This window comes from Musca autumnalis, unplaced genomic scaffold (genome assembly GCF_047663935.1).
Source record: "Musca autumnalis isolate F117 unplaced genomic scaffold, ASM4766393v1 scaffold_4, whole genome shotgun sequence".
Taxonomy (NCBI): domain Eukaryota; kingdom Metazoa; phylum Arthropoda; class Insecta; order Diptera; family Muscidae; genus Musca; species Musca autumnalis.
The window spans coordinates 141,071,893-141,080,425 of record NW_027411977.1 but is presented as its reverse complement, the minus strand read 5'-3'; positions in this window follow the sequence as shown (position 1 = coordinate 141,080,425).

Genomic DNA, 8,533 nt, shown 5'->3' with positions numbered 1-8,533 from the left:
GTCCCCATCGAGAAAGGAAATCTGCCTACGAAAAACCCTGGATGACAGGGTACAACGTAACGGGAACAGACTCGGACAGTTAAATACAATCTACAGACAACATCGGACATAGATGCAGAAAATAAATCAAATAAATCATAACGACCTTAACCGAAAAAGAATTTGACCCAGTCTGGTACGCCTACGACGTTATAAGCGCAAAAATCCGAATTTACTTTGTAGGAGAGCGGAAACGGCTCTAAAAATAGCATACAACTGGGCCAAACCGAGAACTATGTCTATTTACTAGGAAAACGAAGGTAGGGAACTAAGAGGAACCAGTTTTCCTAAATAAGAAATTCACATATCTCGTACAGGAGTAATTCTAGATAGGAAACTATAATGGGAAGACCATATTCAGAAAACGGCTAACAAAGCCCAAAGATGCTGGTCAACTTGTAGAAGGGCAATAGGCTTAAAATGGGGGTTCAATCCTAGGATGACACACTGGCTTTACATCAAGAAAAAATGCAGTGTGAAAATGCTGCAAAATGTCCAAAGAACATGTTGCCTAAGCTTTAACGGGGCAATGAGGACAACACCGACTAGGGCTTTAGAAACAATTTTGTTTGTACACCAAATAGAAATTCAGGTAAGATATGAGACAGCCATCGCAGCTACAAGGTTAAAGACGATGGGCGAGTGGATCGGTAAAGACCACCAAACATACCACCAAAGCATACTTAGGGTCACAACGGGAGAATCTATAAATCAAATAATATCGGACCGTATACTTGAAACTAGTGAAGTAGCTTTGTGTGAAGTTTTAATACCAGACAGAGACATGTGGATAGATGGAGCTCTAGCACAGAATCCCGCTGGAAGCTACGAGTTTACGGATGGGGCTATGCTAGAGATGAGAACGGACTGGGTCTCTATATCAGGGAACCAGATACAAAAATCTCCCTTCGACTGCCAGATCCTAATACGATTCTTCAGGCGGAAATCCGAGCGATTACAGAGTATCTGAACTGGTTTGACATTCACACAAAGTCTACGATTACGAACATCCTAACGGACAACAAAGCAGCCATTAAGGCTATAACAACCAAGGCAGTGAAATCTAGAACTGTATTGGAATGTATAAAGTCCGTCAACAACTACTCCCAACATGGTACGGTTAGGAAATAGCAAACTCTCTGGCAAAATAAGCTAGGGAGCAACCTGTAGTATGTCTAGAAAATGCCAAGCCCTTAAAGGCGACGCATCTAGAGCTAAAGGCATGGGCAAAAAAAACACAAAAATACTATGGGGAGACCTAGTTGAAGACAAAACCAGGGAATTACTATTACTGAGTAAAAAAGACATTAGTAGATTGACGGGCATCCTTACAGGACACCTTGGACTACAAGCGCATCTGTAAAAAATAGGCTGTGCAGAAAATAGTGAATGCACATCATGCAGAGAGTACGACGAAAGGTTGGAACACTATCTCTGCCACTGCCAGGTCTTCACAATCCTGAGAACCCAGCTACTAGGGAACGACATCTTACAAGGACTCTACCAAATTAGGACAATCGAGCTCAAAAAGTTATGAGACTATGTTACCAGAACAGAAATCCTAAACTGAAGTCAAAAATTAATCAGGAATTCGTAAATATTTTCTCTACATCCTAATTTATCATACAACCTTATCCAGAACCCCAAATTAGAGCGCACAACAGGCCTCCTTTTATGGCTTAATTGTATGTCCTTACGGACATGTGGTGATCTTGGTCATAAGTATTACTTAATAATATAGAGTAATATTATGTTATTTTGGAAATACTCCAGACTTAAGCAATCATATGGGATTGAATATTCAATAATTACAAAACAAACATCCTTGTTTTACACAAATAATAAATTCATTTCATTTACTCTGGTATATTTCGAAATGGCATCCATTTTTGTTGCATTCCGAAGAATGTCTTTAATGGCTCAATTATGTATTGCAACCAAACTGCAGTTACCTTTTTAGTTGCCAACGTGACCAAATTGTAACATTGAATTGATTTTCGCTGTTTTTCTCCATTAGTTTGGGCACTACAAAGGTAAAGAAAAACTATAAAGAGAATTTTAATTCAACATTTGTAGGACAGATACCTGCAAGAATTTACTATTTTTGGATGTCAAAAGAATGACCAACACCGCTTTAAAATCGCAAATTTATTGAAGAATCAGAGACAAAGCTCTCTTTTCGGTTGCCGGATCAAATCACGGTCCATCAAGCGGCGATTCAAACGATAAAATAGTGTCTGAACTGGCTTGATGCTAACACGAGACCAACTACTTTAAACGTCCTTACGGACAGCAATACTGCCATCAAAGCAATAACATCCAAAACAGTATAATCAAAAACTGTCTGGGATTGTATCAATTCGATCAACAACTATTCTTAACATGGCTCGGTGTGTATAATATGGGTACCAGGCCATGCGGGGAATTGAGGTAATGAGATTCTCTGGCAAAAAATTGAAGGAAATTAGCAACAGAAAACTTAGGGAACGCAAAGCCGCTAAATCCGTCGCGCCTAGAGTTAAAAACTTGGGCAAAAATCCACTGCCTGATGGAGTTACCTAGGAGCTCTCTTTAGAAGCCAAGTACCTCGACAATATTCTGCACCACCAATTTACATGGAAAAGGAATGTCAAAGAACGCTCCAAGAGCATGCAAAAATGCCATTGGAAAGAGTTGGGGACTGAGACCACAGGTCATACATTGGATCTTCACGACCATAATACTCTCAATTCATACTTATGGTTGTCCGGTGTGGTGGAATGCTTTGAAAAAAAACATCTTATCTCCATAAGCCAAAAACATTCAAAGTGCGGCAGCGTTACTAATTGACCGGTGCCATGAAGAGCACTCCTCAAGCTGCTCTTACTGTACTACTTGATGTTCATCCATTGAATCTTAAGAATGGCAGCCGAGAATGCACACTTCAGCTAAAGGAGATAAATTCATAGCACAACTCCGAATATTGCGGTACTACCACTGGGATGCAGATAATCATTACTTATTTATCACCATAACTGCACTTCGACCAGATTAATATCCCTCAGGGAGGTCTGGACCCACAACTCCCCACCTCTACTCGGTGTTGAGGAATATACCGATGGCTTCAAGGTGGAAACGAGAACAGGAGCAGGCGTCTACAGGGATACCCTCAACTTACGCATCTCATTTGGAAGTTGGCAACACAATCAAGCCACCCCTGTGCCATTTCATGTGGCAGTTGGAACAAGAGTAACGGGACAAGCTTTTAAGATCTGAGACAACGAGCCTATATATGTTAGAAGTATGTTTGGATCCAAACATATGTTATGTTGGGGACTGTTGCAAACAAATATATGTTTGAATCCAAACAAATATATGTTTGCAACATTTTGTAACATATCACAATTTTATTTGTTTGGGTACCAACATGTTAGAACATTTTTTTATAGGTTTAGAGGGAATTTGGCCAAAGAACGTAACAACAGGCCTCTCGCTTATTTTATAATAAAAGCAGGGATGCCAAGTTAGAGGTTTTCCCGTTACTTGTGGTGATTTTTGACGTAAGAAGCAGGGAAGCCAGACGTTCCGAGATAAAAAAATGGCTACAAACTATTGGTCTGTAGCGGTTAAACCTTGGACCAGTTGACATCCCTGAATAAAGGGCTGTGTGTATGGTGCAATAGGAAATGCAGAAGCGATGACGTGAGGGTAAAATAGTTTGTTTTTGCTTTGGTTGTGCGTATGCAGTCAGACGCTTGTCTTACGTTCTTTGTTGTTGCTGTTTATTCTTCACAAGCAGGCATTTTTTCTGCAAATCACACCCAAACTGGTAAGCGAAGAGGAAAAGAAAAAATAGAATGGGTTATTATTTTCTGTTCTGCTTGGCCCAATCGCTGACAACACGCAGAGAAATAATAATGATTGGTCCAACAATATTCGAAGGGCAAAATATGTATTGTAAAGATATTGTTAGATCCCGCAAGTAGTATTGTGATTCCAACAATCATTTTTGTTAATTACAACAATTGTTGTTGTCATATCCAACAATAGTTGTTGTCACATCAAGAATAGTTTTTATCTGCTGGGCAATATTATTCTCTTTTTTTCGACAATTATATTCTCTTCTCTCGATATTCGATGCCGTGGTGAAAAAAAAAATAATTTTGGTGCAATTTGTTTGTATGAGTTCCCCTTATCATTGTTTATACCCTACACCACTATTTGGGGAGGGTATTATAAGTTGGTTTTGGCCAAAAAGTTTGTAACGCATCGAAATAATGGTCGTAGACCCTGCTGAGTCGATCTGGCTATGTGTGTCCGTCCGTCTGTCCATCTAAACCTTGTAATCACGCTACAGGTCGAAATTGTGATGGGATCGTCACGAAATAGTGGGTGTTGATGGGGTCCCGGAGGGGAAGAAGCCTATTGATTATGGTGATGGTCGTATAATATTTAGAGGTCCGAATATGCATCTTTTCCAAAGCGAATATCTCAGCTCCTATAAGGGGTATGTCAAAAGCAAAACATGACAATGAAAATAGAAAATATAATACCTTTCTTACGATGTACGAGTAGGTTATCGTAGGTGGTCAAACAACGAAGATATCACAATAGTCGCAAATTAAACCCAACTTTTAGTTATAATGAATTTTAGTTATAATGACGAATATCACAGCTTTGGTTGGGGACTTTCCAAAAACAAAGCCTGACTAAGAAAGTGCAAAATCCCAAATAACGGAGATATCGTAATAGTCGATGAAACATCCCATTTTGTCAATTTTTTGTAATCATGATAAAGTCGGAATATTGATCGGATAATCACGAAATTTTGGACGTTGATGAGAGTTTTACAGAGGAAGAAGCCTATTGATTTTGGTGATGCTCAGGTAATTTTCAGGGGTCGGAATGGGTAAACAACTTATGTGGAGAAAATTCAAGGTTTTATTCATATGCGAATAACTACGCTTTCAGTTGGGTATCCCAAAAGGAAAGCTCGTCAATGGAAGAAGAAAGGTTCTCCATTGATGCAAACTAGGTTGGCGTAGGTGGTCAAAAGATGGAGATATCGGAAAAGTCGGTCATGAATTTCCTTTTTTAATAACGCTATAGCTCGCAATTTTGAACGAATCATCACGAAATTTTGAGAGTTTATGCTATGTACCACGGAGGAAGAAGCCTATTGGTGATGGTCGGATAATACTCAGTGGTCGGAATGGACAAAATTTCAAGTGGAGGAAAATTCAAAGTTGTATTCTTTTGCGAATTTCTCGGCTTCTAGTAGGATATTCCAACGGCAAAGCCTATGAATGTAAGAAGACAATATCGCCTTTACATTGATGCAAAGTAGGTTGGTGAAGGTGATCAAACAAGGGAGATATCACAATAGTCCGTAATGCATTCAATTTTCCATCTTTTTTGTTTTTGTAATTACGCTACATGTCGCAATTTTTATCGGCCGTCACGAAATTTTTGTGACCTATGGGGGTCCCAGAGAGGAAGAATCATATTGAATTTGGTGATAGTCGGATAATATTACCTAAAATAAATGTTAAACAGGAAAAGCTTGTGCACAGTGGTAGTGGTGTAGGGTATTACATAGTCGGCCCCGTCTCGACTAAAGCCTTTGCTCACTTGTTTTATTTTATCTTTGTTTTTTTTTTTGTGTATGTGCACCATGAGATTCTTCCCAGCAAACCAAATGTCGGATGTCCGACATATCGGAACAACTTCGGAAGCAAAATCGTTCAGATTTCGTTTCGATTTCTATACGATTTTTCGTAGGGGAATTCGTTCAGATTTCGTTCCGATTTCGAAGAAAATGTCGGAAGTAAATTTCCCTTCGAATATGCTAATGTTTTTTTCCGATTTCTTTACGAATTCGGATCGATATGTCGGAAACAAATTTTTCTTCAACATATAATAATTCAAGCTAAAGCTGATAGACTCAACATATTCGTACACAAAGTTTACATTGTTCTACTATAACTATAAAATGATAACAACAGTGAAAATTATTAGATATCTTTGAAATTATAATCTTCCAATAAAAAACATAACAAAGAAAATTTATCAATAAAAGAGAGGCATCAGAGAAAAAATGTTTCCTTCGATAATCTTACGAAATTATTCCAAAATCGTTCAGAAATCTGTACGAAAGTTCGGAAGGTACCTCAGATTTTCATACGACATTATTCCCAAATCGTTCAGAAATCTGTACAAAAATTCGGAGGAAAAAATTCGCATTCCGAATTTCCCAAGGATTTTCTTCCGATTTCGTTGCGAATTCTGACCGCAATCGATCCGATTTCGCTCCTACATTTCGTTCCGAAATTATGTCAACCACTTCATACAACTTTCGTTAAGATATCGTTACGGTTTTTGATCAGATATCGGACGTAAGGTCCGAATTTTGTTCCGATTTCGTTACGATATCGGTACGATTGGTTTGCTGGGTTGTTTATATTTATTTCTTCTTTGTGTTTTCATAGTTGAGTTGCAAAAAAATCTGAGAAGTGTTTTTGGTCGTAATTTGTGTTTTTTTCATATTTGTTGTGGTTTTATGGTATTCCTTATGTTGGTGTAGGTGTTTGGAGGATGAGCGCAATGGAGTAGTTATGTTTCTTCATTCAATTTGTTGTCTTTTAGTTAGACCTGGCAAAAATTGGCTATGTGTAGTGTTTGTCAATGCACATAATCCCAGTAAAATCTTCGATGAAAAATCATGAGTTGAATCATGGGTGCAAGTGATCTGGCATGTCATCTTTTTGTCATTTTCACTCATGAATTTTATATGAGCGTGACCCCCAAAAGATGACGTTATTTTTTGGATCCTAAGCATGTCATTTTTGACATGTCATTTTCACCAATGCTTTGGCATGTCATTTTAACCAATGCATTGACACGTCATTTTCACCCATTCTTTGACATGTCATTTTAACCAATGCTTTGACATGTCATTTTCACCAACCCCTTGGCATGACATTTTCATGTCTTGTTTGGAAAATGGAAATGCTCTAATGAAATATGGACAAACAAAACTCTTTATTAATTCAAACGAATTCACGAAATAACTAAATTAATTGATCAGCAAAAAGTTTACATCCAAAATTGCAATGTAAATACCACCGCTGCAACGCAAAAGATTACTTCCTCCGTTCTCCGCAACTGATATTCTTTCATCTTACAAAAGGTTTTTTCTATTATCTTCCCATCACCAGTTCAGATTTCGACATGGACTTCAAATGCACTCCTTTAAGTATTTTTATTTCGTAAATTACTTTCATTTTCATTTATTCATCAATTGTTATATAAAAAAGCCAACATGGCCAATAACTTATATTATCTTACTACAATATCCAAACATTCAAAAACTTAGAAGTAAAATGAAAATAAATTACTTTTATTTTATAATTTTGTTATTTTATAACAACATTTTGGAAATTTATACTCTTTTGTTTAGTGACGAAAGTATGTAGGGATCTACAAACCGGCTTGCTTTAGGGATCTATAAGAACAAAATGTAACGAACGGGGAGGAGAGACTTTTTCTAGAAAATACCATTTATGCTTAATTAATTTATTTTTAATTGTTTCTTTCCAAAAGTCGTTTCTTCTTTATTTTCAGATTCTTGATCCTTTTCGTTTCGGACTTTTTTTCAAATTCCAACAAGCGAGATTTGGTTGATTTCGTTCTATGTCAGATTTAGAACAGACAAGGGAAATTTAAAAAAGGCAATGTGTGCAGTCCGATTCTATTTTTAGCTCGATGATTGGGACTTCATTTTTATTGCAGACGTTTCGAGCTTCATACAAAGCGAAAAATATTTTTTTCTCTGCATGAATCTTCTGCCAAACCGAACCAACAGGTCTACTTCTTGTTGTCAAGGGTCTGAAGTGGGTGAAGCGAGAATGAACTGCTACATCATCATAAAATTCATAATCACTCTCTCTCTTTCTCTCTTCTAAGCAACTAACGTCTTTATTATCCTTTTACTATCTGTCTGAATCTCCTTGTCATTCCTTCTGTCCACAATTACCAATTTTCTTCATCTTCACTTTTCAGCACTCTGTTAGGATGATCACAATGGGCCATGGTGAGGTAGCTATCTACTACAACAGCTACGTCCTTTAACCTAACCTATCCTTCTCTTCAATGTAAACCCATAGGACGATACATATAATGTTAAGAAAACACTCAATGAGACTTTATCCAGACAGTGATTGTTCAAACCTCAATAATTGAAAAAAGAATGTAAAGAAAACACGATTTTCGTAAAATGTTTGGTTGATTCACTCTCTGTATTGCGGATGATGCTCTGCTATCAGTTTCAACTACTTAAGGAAGCACTGAGGTTGATGTACAGAGTTCAAGTTGCTCAAGAGGAATGAACGAATTTATTGAATTTTATTCTACTTAGCTTCACTTTTGAGAAGCGCCAAAGTCGTTTAGTCATGTATGATAAAATTTAGTAGAACATAGTTGCTTAAAGTAGTAGTATTAAATATATTGACAGAGG